We start from the raw sequence: 7,155 nt of genomic DNA, 5'->3' as shown, positions 1-7,155 counted from the left end.
GAAAGGGGGCAAGGTATACCCCTCTTGACCCCCTAGGAATGTTGTTGGGGCTATTAAAGGGTCCCGTGGGGAAAAAAAAAAAAAAAAGATTTTTCACGGTAGAAGCGCTTCACGGGCCGCGAACTGGGCCGCAAACTGGAAGCGAAACGGGAATTCGCCATTTTGTGCTTCGTTTTAATTGTTTAGAGACAAAAATTATCGCCGCACATCGGCCACAATGCATGAATATCACTGAAAAGTCAGCGATATTCATGCATTATCCAGCAAATGCTCTTAGCCATGTTATCCACCTTCCATTGGATAACATGGCTAAAAACTGCTCTGTGCGTGAGCTTTTTTTTTTTTTTTTGCTGCGTGACGTTTGTTAACGTTCGATTCGATGGAAATCAGGAAGTGTTGACCACCATTTTGTCACTGCGAGTAAATATTTTGTTATAAATGAATCCTTATTGATAAACATTGTCTGCGCCATCTTGCGTTTTTGTCCAATGCCACAATTTTGTCGTGCACGGCAGCCATTTTAGATGCCTTGACCAGGGCCACTCTCTGCACGCCGCCGATCCTCAGCATGGCTCCCCACCCTCGCAAGCATCTCCCCCACGCACTGGTCACCCCCGCTCTCTCTCTCATGCATGGGACATATACTTCCCCCCATCTGCGCTGCTCTTCTCTGAGAATCACACCCTGTACCCGCCCGACACCTCCCTTTCACCCTATTCACTACCGCACCCTCTGACACTCCTCTTCCTCTGTGTCCGATTGTCCAGGCCGGACCTAGGCTATCACCTAGCCCTGCGGATGTAGTTTATGGCCCCAGCTGTAGAGTATCCAGACATGCCAACCCTCCCGATTCAGGCGTGAGACTACTGATTTCAGTGCTAGTCTTTCGCTTCCCGATTCCTGCAAGGAAAAACCCGGGGGCATATTACCAACAACTAGCGGTAATTTTTGTCTCTAACTTGTTTAGAGACAAATATTATCGCCGCACTTCGGCGAATTTTATCGCACATAAACCTTGCTATTAGCAAGGTTTATCGCAAATGCGATAAAAAACGGCCGCAATGCATGAATATCGTTGAAAAGTCAGCGATATTCATGCATTATCCAGCAAATGCTTTTAGCCATGTTATCCACTTCCCATTGGATAACATGGCTAAAACTGCTCAGGGCAGGTGTTAGGTTTTGGAGATATTCGCGCTTAGCGCGAATATCTCCAAAAGTTGGTAATAGGAGATAGCGATGGTTAGGGACTGTTTCCAGTCGCTAAAATCTTGGCACGCCCACTTTGCATGTCATTAGTGATAAATATCACTGATATGCAAAGCGGGGCCCAAGATGGTCGCTATCTCCTTTTAGCTGTCACTAACTGGTGTTAGCGACAGCTTGGTAATAGGGAGATAATTTTATCTCTTTTTTTTTTGGCTTTTAAAGCCAAAAAAGCGGAAATAAACCCCCTTGATAATATGCCCCATGATTTCTCGGGGGTTTCAGCTGACAGGGCTTGGTATTGTGTTACGTGCTAATTCTTCCAGGAAACGTCAGAGGGTCGATGCAGGGGTTCTAGAAGGGGTGATAAACCATTTAAGCCTCATGAACAAGCGCATGGTCTTTTAAAGATTTGTGAAGTACTCGGGGCGGCGGTGTGTGTGTGCCCTCTTTCAGGAGCGGGCGGGGGGGCACTGCCAGCAACTTGCCAGGCCAGGCAGTGTTCAACACGTGCATCACCCTTTCTCTGCCTGCTATTGCGCTCCATGCTTCGGAAAGGTAAGAAAAAGAACGTGCATTTGAGTTTGAAATGTCCGATCTTGTAGCAGTACACTTGCAAAGCCCACACATGACAATAACCCGATTCAAGGCCCCATTCACCCGATTTTTTAAACATATATAGCACTCCAACAAAGTTAGATTTTAAAACTTTATTAACATTTAAATATAACGAACGCAACAAAAACTGTAAATATATTTAACCATTTTTTGAAATTAACCAGAACTATAACGATAACAACAACAACAACAATAATATAACTTTTATGCCTAAATTACGCAAACATTTAGCTAATCTGCTAAAGGGGGAGTCGCCATTTCTTTACAATAATCAATAATGAAAAATCCACATCAATAGGGTTGTCCGTTTTCTCGATGCAGCACTATAGTGCAACATACACAGCACCTGGGGTGTCAAGAGTGAACAGGTCTTTCTTTGTTCCTTAAGATGTTATCTGTGTCAACCTCTTCCGAGAATGCTGATGCGTTAGGATTTCCTTGTGTTTCTTAATAGCATTGGTGTCTGTACACTTCTTTGTCAATTCTGTCAAGATGATAACTGCTTCATAAACAGACGATATCTTTGTTTAGTCATTAGTGTTAAGTGTGTCTGAAACTACAGTGCCCTTCTGTTTTTTTTTCTTCAGGCTCTACAGAGTTTTGTGTGTTGTTCTTTTCAGCGACAATTATTCCAGAGGTTTCAGGTTCACTTGTTTTGTCCTGCAGTGAGTTAACAGCTTTAGAGAGTTCATGTTTATTTGCTATGTCCTGCTGTTCGTCAACTGCTTCAGAGACGTCAGCCTCATTTGTTATGTTTCAGTAGATCCTGGACCTGCCCGGCCGCGCCCAAAATGGCGCCGGTGTAAATGGGACTCGTAACTGCTTGTTGTGTACTGGTTGCCCAACCTTGATATCACGAGATACATATGCAGTTTTGAAGCACATGGCGGAGGCTTGTCTGCTGTAGTGGGGCGCCCCTTTATCGTTTCAGTCGCCATTCCGCCCGCTTTTGCTACACTGTGCCTTTTCCACCATTCAGCTGTTTAGCGCCCGCTCTTACGGCTACAGCGTCTCGCTCACCATGTAGTTGAGTTGCTCCCACTCTTGCGGTGCAGCGATAGGCGGCTTCCACGGGACTCTTAAAATGGCGGTCGGCTCTTCGGATTTGGGCCTGGTCCAGTAAAATGGCCCTGGGACACCTTGGAACTCGGACGCTTGTCTGCCAGGGCTTGGGTTCCATTCTCGAAAGCGTCCCCTCAGCCTTGAAGATTGTACAAAAGTCTTGGGGGCCGTCGACTCCCGCAGGCTTCCGGTGGGGAGCGGCTGCCATGATTGCTTGCGGAATGGCCACGACGGAGCTACGAGATGGTGGTGCTCTCATGGTGACGCCAGCTTCAGTCTGAAACATCCAGAAACAAGGTGGGGCTTTCATCGTTTGGGAAAAAATTTTTTTAATCCAATGAAAAGTGTTATTTTTAGGTCACATGACCTAGTCTTACATAATTAGGAAAAGAAAAGTAAAATGAACCAATGAAAAGTTTTATTAACAAGTCACATGACCTGTTATGCTTACGTTACGCGCTGCGCGGCGCGCTCTGGATCGTTTCCGGGAAGCTGCGCCTTGCGCACCGGAGCACTTCCGGGTGCGCTAACGCGTCGCGTCATATGACGCATTACGCGACAATGCAGGTCCAGAATATAGTCAAAATGTCTCCACCAACCAGCGGTCGGAATACAACCGCTTTCAGCAGTCCAAAAAGTTCGGTTAAATCTTAAGAGCGGGAGCAACTCAACTACATGGTGAGCGAGACGTTGTAGTCGCAAGAGCGGGCGGTAAACAGCTGAATGGCGGAAGAGGCACAGAGTACCAAAAGCGGGCGGAATGGCAACTAAAACGGTAAAGGGGCGCCCCACGACAGCGTGTCTTCAGGTCAAACGGATTGTGGGACAAGGTCCAGAATGGAAGATTCTTCAAAAGGGAAAAAATTCCGCCGGACCCCGGGAGCCGGCCGCCTATGCCGGGGGCGATCTCAGGCCTCACCAGGGCAACACGACTTGGGGAGGGGGCAGGAGCCAAGCGCCCCCTCTCAGTCCGCGCCATCTCACCGCCCCTCGGGGGCCTCCGTCAAGCGGTTTAGGGAGGCACCGTATCACATTGTTTTCCAATGCAGTCAGGTCCACAAATGGACCCCACTTACTTTGAATAGTGAAGCTGCAGCAGGTGCAAATAAGGTTTAAACAGTGTTACAAGAGCTGCTTAGAACTCTGAAGTATGGCACTCAACAACCAGGACTTATGCCATTTGTGTAAGGCAGTGACATGGAAGCAACTCAGGGACAAAAAGCATGAACGAACATTCACGTATGAAAATCTTATTTGGGGAAGGGGTAGAATCCAAACGCCCTCTGCCAGTTCGCGCCACTACACCGTATGAAGAAAATCTGAAGCCATTGTTCTACAAACTCTCAACGCTTGTTATCAGTGCATGAGTTTCATGCTCGATCGATTGAGCTAGCCGGATCGGGCAATAAAAAGTATAAAATAGTTATGTAAATAGTTATTTAATAAAATGTTTTACTCTGTTTCTTTGCTGGTGTGTTGTGTATATTTATAATATTTGCATAGGGTTTGTCGTTATTTTGGGCGGTGTGGGTGGCGGAGTCGAGCTGTTTTGCAGCCCTCATGGTGTGGAGCTCAGTTCATTTCACTATTTTCGTATTTCTCATGAAGGGTTGTTCCTAATGTTTGTATTTTACCGAGGTCAAAAAGAGATCGAATTAGTGGTCTACTGATTTTGCTCGATTACTTTTATTTTTTTACACGATTTTTCACTATCTGCAAAGACTAAACAGAGTATTGCGACTTTGTGCTTGTTTGTAAATAGAGAATGATCCAAAGAGAACCAATTGTAAAACAGTAAATGCTTGGATAATAATCAATCAAATGGAGAGACAAGCAGGTACGACGGATTACAACAGGGGTAAAGGTCTGCGTTAACTACCGTTCACTATCTGCAAAGAGAGAGTACTACTAAGAGAAAAGAGGGGAGTGGGGGGGGGCAGCGTTCAAAGCACATCAGCGTGCATAAACACGAAAACGTTTTTACCTATCACGTACTTGACATTTGACAGCTTTTGATATTTGCTATTAAAAAACCATTGAAATTCACAGAAAAAACATAGGTTATAGTCCATATATAGTTAGGAATTTGCATTTACAAAACCTTGAAAATTCAATGAAAAAACCATTGGTTTTAGGCCATATATAGTTAGGGATTTGCATTTAGAAAACCTTATTTTACTCGCATAAAACCATTGAAATTCCATACATAGTTATAAGCGCTAACTATATATCGCGCACCCGCAATCCACTGCTGATGATGTCACATATTACATCATTCATGACATGGTTAGTGACATCACTGATGACATCACTGATGACATCTCAAATGACATCACTGATGACATCACTGATAACATCTCATTTGACATGACTGATCACATCACTGATGATATCATTCATGTGATAATACCATGAACCTCTTCAGACTCTAATATAACCTTAGATACAATCAGTGTAAACAGACAGTCACAGACTGTCACTCATCCATGGAGTTACTCACACACCTAGTCAGTTATGCCAAAAATCAATCACACCTCCATTTTCTCAACTATACAGTTATACACACCTTACTTATTCAAACATATACTAACACATATTTACTTTACTCTCTTATACAATCTCTGATACATGTTCACAATGATCCATACAGCCACTCACACATTCACTGGCTCTTATGCACAGTTATTTATAGATGTCAACTCTCACATGTACTGTGTTTTACATATGTACTTAATTTGACATGTAGCACTGAGATATCCATTCACTCACTAATACACTCATGCACAGTCAACCGCCCATACAGCTGTTTCCACATGCACTTTTGAATCTATACATATAGTGAATCAACTACTCACACATCTATGTACAGAGTCACACACCTCCCAGCCACCCATACACACACACTCAGTTTCCCATACAAATACTTGGACAACCAATCAATAACCCATACAGTTACTCATATAGCTACTGATCAACATATGCAGCAGTTTGTAGAACAACAGATATAATGATGCACAAATTAAAACAGTTTAGTCACTAACCCATGCACTCAGTGAGACACATTTAATCACTCACTCAATCAGTCAGTCATGCACCTAGTAAATCCTTCATCCAGACACTTATATATCCACTCATTCTTCAATATGTAAAACATATTTTAACTTTACAGAAACATACAGTCACTGGATGTTGTAATCAGTGATGTCATCAGTGATGTCATTTGAGATGTCATCAGTGAGGTCATCAGTGATGTCACTAACCATGTCATGAATGATGTAATATGTGACATCATCAGCAGTGGATTGCGGGTGCGCGATATATAGTTAGCGCTTATAACTATATATGGAATTTCAATGGTTTTATGCGAGTAAAATAAGGTTTTCTAAATGCAAATCCCTAACTATATATGGCCTAAAACCAATGGTTTTTTCATTGAATTTTCAAGGTTTTGTAAATGCAAATTCCTAACTATATATGGACTATAACCTATGGTTTTTTCTGTGAATATATATATATATATATATATATATATATATATATATATATATATATATATATATATATATATATATATATATATATATATATATTACCTACTGGCGGTCGCCAGTAGGTAGTTATAGTTAGGATTTTTTTCAATGTTAAATCTCAAAATTCTATTTGGAATAACTTTGGCACCGGTTGGCGAATCTGCCTGAAAATTTCCTGAAAATGGCCTCGTCGAGTTCCGGTTCTTCCTTGAAAGTTTGGGGGGGATACATCAAGCGGGGGCCGAGATAAAAGGGGGGTCCCAAAACGCGTTTTCCCCATGTTAATTTCCATAGGGCGGTCGATTTCACTTTTAACCCGAACGGCTGAATGGATTTCCACCAAATTTGGCAAAATTGTAGGGATTGGTAGCCTGATGTGCCTTTGCTATGTCTCAAGATATGTGCTGCAGTGGATTTTGAGTAATTTAGGTTACATAAAATATATATATCTATAGCTGCGCACCGGTGCGCGCACCGGAGTGCGCTCCAGGCGCGTGACGCGAGGTGCGCATGGAAAGCTGATTGGCTCTCGGGTGTCTGCAAACATTCGAAACAGTCCAGAGCGGCCGCCATCTTGTGTCTCGGTAAAATCGAGACATAAGAGGTGGCTAAAACAAAGGGGGAACTGACTATAAGGCGTCAGGGATAGACCCCTTTGACCCCCTAGGTTTGATGTGGGGGCTATAAAAGGGACCCGCAGGGCATTTAAAATATTATTTTTTTTTTTCGTTTTGCGCGG

This window comes from Lissotriton vulgaris, chromosome 5 (genome assembly GCF_964263255.1).
Source record: "Lissotriton vulgaris chromosome 5, aLisVul1.2, whole genome shotgun sequence".
Taxonomy (NCBI): Eukaryota; Metazoa; Chordata; class Amphibia; order Caudata; family Salamandridae; genus Lissotriton; species Lissotriton vulgaris.
Note: the sequence above shows the minus strand (reverse complement) of the source record.